This window comes from Lampris incognitus, chromosome 8 (genome assembly GCF_029633865.1).
Source record: "Lampris incognitus isolate fLamInc1 chromosome 8, fLamInc1.hap2, whole genome shotgun sequence".
Taxonomy (NCBI): domain Eukaryota; kingdom Metazoa; phylum Chordata; class Actinopteri; order Lampriformes; family Lampridae; genus Lampris; species Lampris incognitus.
This window is the reverse complement of record NC_079218.1, coordinates 49,579,264-49,585,354: the sequence shown is the minus strand read 5'-3', so window position 1 is coordinate 49,585,354 and position 6,091 is coordinate 49,579,264. Positions and strand designations below refer to the sequence as shown.

Below are 6,091 nucleotides of genomic sequence, written 5' to 3'. Positions count from 1 at the left end.
TGTACATAATTTTTTTATGTAAATCCAACAGACTTTTTTTTTTCTTTTAGTGCATGACCCATGGGAGCCTGTCGACCCAGCTGCTATCCTTGAGGCTGGCCCGATGAGCGGCCTTCATAGAGCAATGAAACCAATCGCACAACCCATTGGCCTGCAGGTGGTACGCGGTGGTGCGGTGGAGCTTCACCCCTATGCTCTCTGTGACTGCGTTCCAGAGCTCAGATGCAAACTGTGAGCCCCGGTACGAGGAGAGGTCAGATGGGGTGCTGAACCGGGAAACCCAGGTCCCGATGAACGCCTGGGCTACGCCGGTGGACGTCGTCGATGACAGTGGCATGGCTTCTGGCCATCAAGTGGTCCTGTGCACCATGGTGAGGAGGTAAGTAAAACCGCGGGAGTGGGGCAGGGGGCCCACTAGGTCCATGTTTACGTGGTCGAACATTCTTTCGGGCACCGGGAATTGCGCCAGGGGGGCTCTGGTGTGGCGGCGCACTTTAGAATGCTGACATTCCACGCAGGTGTCAGTCCAGTCTCTCATGTCTTTTTTTGAGCCCATGCCAGACGAACTTGGCTGCCACTAGTCTTTCAGACGGCTTTTTGCCAGGGTGGGAGAATCCATGGACAGCATCGAAAACACGCCGCGTCCAGCCAGTGGGAATGATGGGCCAGGGCCGACCTATGGAGACGTCGCGCATGGCCACTACTGAGCGCCGGCCCCAGCGTTTCCTGCTGCACTTGGCCTTGGGTCCAGACTTTGCGTGGTAAAAACACTAGCCGTCGTCCTTCCGCCGTTGAGGAGCTGCTGCTGCGGCAGTGACTGTTGTGTCTCCGGGCAGTGATGAAAATGGTTGGGCAGGAAAAAACGTGGCCGCGCAGTGCTGTTGACCAGCCAGGAAAAATTTATCGGCCTCCTCGGCCAGAGCACAACAGTCAGTGACAGTCAGTTGGCTAAAGCAGCCCGTACCTGAGAAGGCAGCTGTCGCAGAAATAGTTGGATGAAGAGGAAGTCAGGCTTGGGCTCTCCCAGGAGATCCAGCATCCTGTCCATAAGTTCAGACGGCTTACTGTCACCGAGGCCTTGTAGAGAGTCAGAAAGGCCGGTTGGCCCACTTAGCGTCAGAAAGTTCAAAAGTTTTCAACAGGTGAGCCTTGAGTGTCTCGTATTTATCCTGCTGCGGAGGATTTTTGAGGAGGCTCACCACCCTGGTTGCTGTTGAACTGCCGGGAGCTGACGCCACATAACAGTATTCTGTGGTGTCCATGGTGATTTCCCCCAATGCGAACTGCGCTTCCGTCTGGGCGAACCAAGCTCAGACTGACAACTCCCAGACCTCCGGCAGCTTGGGAGAAACTGCATTGGTCATCATGTTCACAAAGAGTTGTCTCTGGAAACGTCCAGCAGACAAACGTCGGAGTCACATTGCAGGAAAGTAGATACGGACAATTTCTCTCATTGACTACACGAACGCGTGCCTTTTATTTTCTCTATGCAAAACCAACAGCCTGAGCAACATGGCACTGCCCCAACCAATCTCTCCTCGCTCCGCCCTCTCAACCTGGAAATCCTTTCTTAAAGGGCCCGGGTCTACCAATTATGGTGAATTCTGCCCATATAGTCCGCTACACCCCTCGACTAATCCTAACGTTCCACAGACTTCTATAGGAGCTAGCTGAGAGCTAGAATGCTTCACGAACCACTCTTAGCCAAAACCCTATGAGTCTTAAAGGGACATTTCACCGATGGTTTTGTGTATGTTTAATCAGTACAGATGAGAAATGTAGTGGATTGAAGCCATAAAAGCCTCACTATGTATTATATTGAAGGGAAATTGATATTCTGCTCACAGTCTTTCCCACGGCACCTACAAGTACCAGAACGCACTGTGTGGAAGCTCCTGTATCGTTGTCCATGAAATCTTCTGGGCTAGTGTTGTGGGACATCGTTTCCACTATCGGAAACGTAGCTTAGTCGAGAGAATGAGGGTGTGTTTTCTGAACAGTATGTTTAGAGTAAATTAGAGTATTAGAAACCCTGCTAGGCTGGAGTTTTTAGTTTTTCCAGTGTTATAGAATTTCCAGACTCCCCTGCAGTATCTGACTCCCCTTGGCGTGAGGCTAGGTTAGGTTAGGCTAAACCTACCCCCAGCCGTAACCGTAACCCGGTAACCCGTTCACACCAAGGGGAGTCAGATTCTGCGGGGGAGTCAGAAAATGACGTCATGACACGTCACTTGGCGGCCACAGAAAATAAGTCTGTTTCACCGCCACCAGAGATGCAGAAATTATCAGGAACAACTGCAGGTGTTTTTAATGTGCTACATAGACACAGATAAGGTTGGAAATCAGCGAATTTTCCTTTTAAAATTAGGAGTGACACAGCAATTATTTTTAGGATTTTCTCCTAAATCGGCCTGTTAGGAGCTACTTTTAGCTTTAAGACGTTTCATGAGTACAGCCCTGGGTTCATGAGGTGCTTCGCATCACATATGGAGTGTGCCGCAGGCTTTTGTCACTGGCTACCTGCGTCTGTCCGGCATTCGAAGGGTTATTTTCTGACGCTGTCTAAAATTACATCACAAGCGTCACACAGGCGCTGCTGTGAGTTTTATCCCCGACACCATATCGCACCATAACCAGGTTGCCAGGTGTATGAATTGGATTAGAGGGAAGTTGACGGGGTTGCAAATATTTCTCGAGTTCTGGGTATACTGACAGCATCCGGCCCGAGATTTAAATAACAGCTGGGATCACACAAGGCGGTGTGGCCTTCATCTGGAACAGATCAGATGAATACACACAGAGACGAACAAACAAAACAAGACACCAGGATCAAGTCCCACATAGACAGTTCAGAACTGTAAATTTTTTGGTATTTATAAATCATTGTTCTAACACTTAGAGTGGATGTAAAATAAAGAGGTGAGGTGACCCCCGTTTATTTTGCCCTATATCCTGTGCAGAGGCTCCCCATGGGACCATTGCCGAAAGATGTTCCTCACATTCTCCTTGACTGGCGGCTTTCTGATAGATTACTGGAGAAGTGTGTGTGTGAGGGGGGGGGTCACATTCAGCCTGAGGATGCCTCTGGTTTCTCTCTGAGAGAAGAGTGTTTTTGGTGTCCTGGAGCACAGAGACATGGGATACTTCAAGGCGACATGGGGGGTTGCTGAGGTGGGTGGCTGCCGTCTTGTTGACAGGTCCCAAACTCGAAGATGCAAGGGTTGCACCGGGGAGACCGGGGGGTGGGGTGGGGGGGGCTGTGTTTTGACATCTGCCAGATATTGGGAGCCCCCCCCCCCCAATCTCAACTGTCTCTGAAGTTATCTCAAGCAACCAGTGCACAGGAGGCCTTTATGGAGGCTTTTGTTTGTGCTCTATCTCTCTCAGCCCCTCTGTTCCTCTTTCACCACTCTGTTCCTCTCTCAGCCCCTCTGTTCCTCTCTTGTTCTTCTCTCTGTCTCTCCATCCCTGTCTCTCCAAGTCTGTCACAATAACCATTTGTTTCCTTAATGACAGGATGAGAAAGAAAGCAAAAGAAGGGAGAGGGTTGGAGAGATGGGCCTCTTGAAAGGGGGACAAGTGCTGTGTTCAGGTCAAAAATGACCGTTTTGATACTTCGCGCTTTAATAAAAATCTTTTCTTTCATCTGAAACCTATGGGGCTTCATGACATCCTTCACCCCACCTACTTTAATGGAGAAAAACAATTATAGTAAGGATAAAAACAATTATAGTATAATTCATGGACTTTTTTTCCAAGTTATTACACGTTGTTACATTCGTAGTGTCTCCGGTCAAAAATGACCGGTCCTTTAAAATGAATATACAAGACTGTAATACAGATCAACAGACCTTAAAAACGAATATCCAAGACTATTGTACAGAAAAGAGTCATAAAGAAAGTACACACACGAAACGTACCCAGCTCTACAACCTGCCACTTTTACAAAATTTCCCACGCGCCACCTCAGGAACCAAACCAAACATTCAAGAATGTTGGTATCAGGGTGACATATACAAGATATTTGCACACAGTCACTCATTCTCACACTTCAGTTCGTCATGGCCAAGCGGTTTACCAGGGAAGAGGCTCTTCATTTGATTATGAATGATGCTAATTATGATGGCACTGCATCTGAAGAGGAAGGGGAAAGAGAAGAGGTGTCAGAAGAAGATGATGACACTGAGTTTGACCCAGATGCGGAAACTGACCCGGAGGAGGAAATGGAGGAGGAAGAGGAACAAGCCCATTCTGGAGCAACATTTCCATCCAAAGATGGAAAGCTCACTTGGTGTACATCCCTGACTACAACTCAGGGAAGAGTGGCTGCGGAAAACATTATCCATATGAAACCAGGGCCTACAAGGTATGCCAACTCTCATATAGACGACATAAAGTCTGCTTTTGAATTATTCATGACTGAGCCGATACAGAAGATCATACTGGATGTCTGTGAATGTTCTCACTCATCCAGGTCATGGTTATCCAAAGGAGTTGAATCAAGTGCAACTGGACTTGGTATATATCCGTGAAGACGTTTCACCTCTCATCCAAGAGGCTCCCTCACTTCGTGCCTTTCTGACTAGTCTAGTCCTTTGGATCATACTGGATATGACAAGCCTTGAAGGCTGCCGTGTATATGGGGGGCAATGGAAGGCAATAGATATTTGTGACTTACAGGCCTACTTTGGCCTGTTAATCTTAGCTGGGGTCTATCGATCCAAAAATGAAGCAAGCTTGTGGAATGCAGAATCTGTGGAAGGACAGTATTTTGTGCAACCACGTCTCTCCAGACATTTCACATTTTGTCGCAAGTCATTAGATTTGACAACAAAGAAGCAAGACCTGCACACCGCATCAACGATAAACTTGCAGCCATCAGAGATGTTTGGGACAGGTGGGTGGAGCGCCTTCCACTCGTGTACAATCCAGGCCCAGAGGTCACAGTGGATTAGCGCCTGGTCCCTTTCAGAAGCCGTTGTCCTTTCAAGCAGTATATTCCCAGCAAGCCTGGGAAATACGGCATCGAGATATGGGCAGCCTGTGATGCCAGGAGTAGTTATGCATGGAATATGCAAGTTTATACCAGAAAACCACTGGACGGAGGGCGAGAGAAAAACCAAGGCATGCGTGTTGTCCGTGATATGACAAAAGGGCTAAAAAGTCAACATCACCTGTGACAATTTCTTTATGTCACATCCCCTTGGAGAGGAGCGTCTGAAGAGAAAGTGGACTATGGTGGGGACAGTGCGTAGGAACAAGCCTGAACTTCCATCTCAACTAGTCCAAAAGAAAGACAGGGCACAGTTCTCACAGTTCTCTCCCTTTCCATTGATTTGTCAATTTCAGGTTGCTGGCGCCTACACACGCAAAAGAAAGACTGCTCGCTGGCCGGTGGTGCTTTTCTTCAACATGCTGGATATATCTGCCTACGATGCCTTTGTTGTGTGGCAGGAAGTAAACATAGAGTGGCCGCGAGGCAAGTTCTACAAGAGGAGACTTTTTCTGGAAGAGCTTGGAAGATCTCTGGTGACTCCACTCATTCAGAGATGATAGCACCTTCCACAAACATCAGCATCAGCACATGTGGTGAAGGCGGCACTGGCCAAGCAGGGAACATCTGTCTCTGCAACAACTCCATTGAGGAGAGGAGATAAGAGGAAGCGACGCCATGTCTGTACCCCAAGAGATATGAAAACCAGTCTTGTATGCCTGAAGTGCAACATGTATATTTGCAAGGCACATGCCAATATAGTCCCTTACTGCAACTCATGTCCATGGATATGTGAACAAATACACACATACTTGCAAATTCACTTACACTTTCTCTCCATCTCACTCTCTTTGTGCACACATACACAGACACAAATATGCAGACACACACCAACACACTCAGTCATTCATTCTCTCAGTTCAGAAATCACAACGGTCATTTTTGACCGAGAACACAACAAGTGTTATTATGTTGTAAATTTCAAATTTTTTAATGTATAATTTAAATTTGTGTTCTTAATTGTTAAATACATAAAAAATACTACTACTACTACTTTCGGCTGCTCCCGTTAGGGGTCGCCACGGCGGATCATCCGTT

The 6,091-nt window shown here is 47.6% G+C and overlaps 1 pseudogene; it reads left to right on the top strand.

Moving 5' to 3' along the window:
• The first annotated feature begins 4,061 nt into the window (after positions 1-4,061).
• On the top strand, positions 4,062-5,553 carry LOC130116434 (piggyBac transposable element-derived protein 4-like; annotated as a pseudogene).
• Positions 5,554-6,091: the final 538 nt, after the last annotated feature.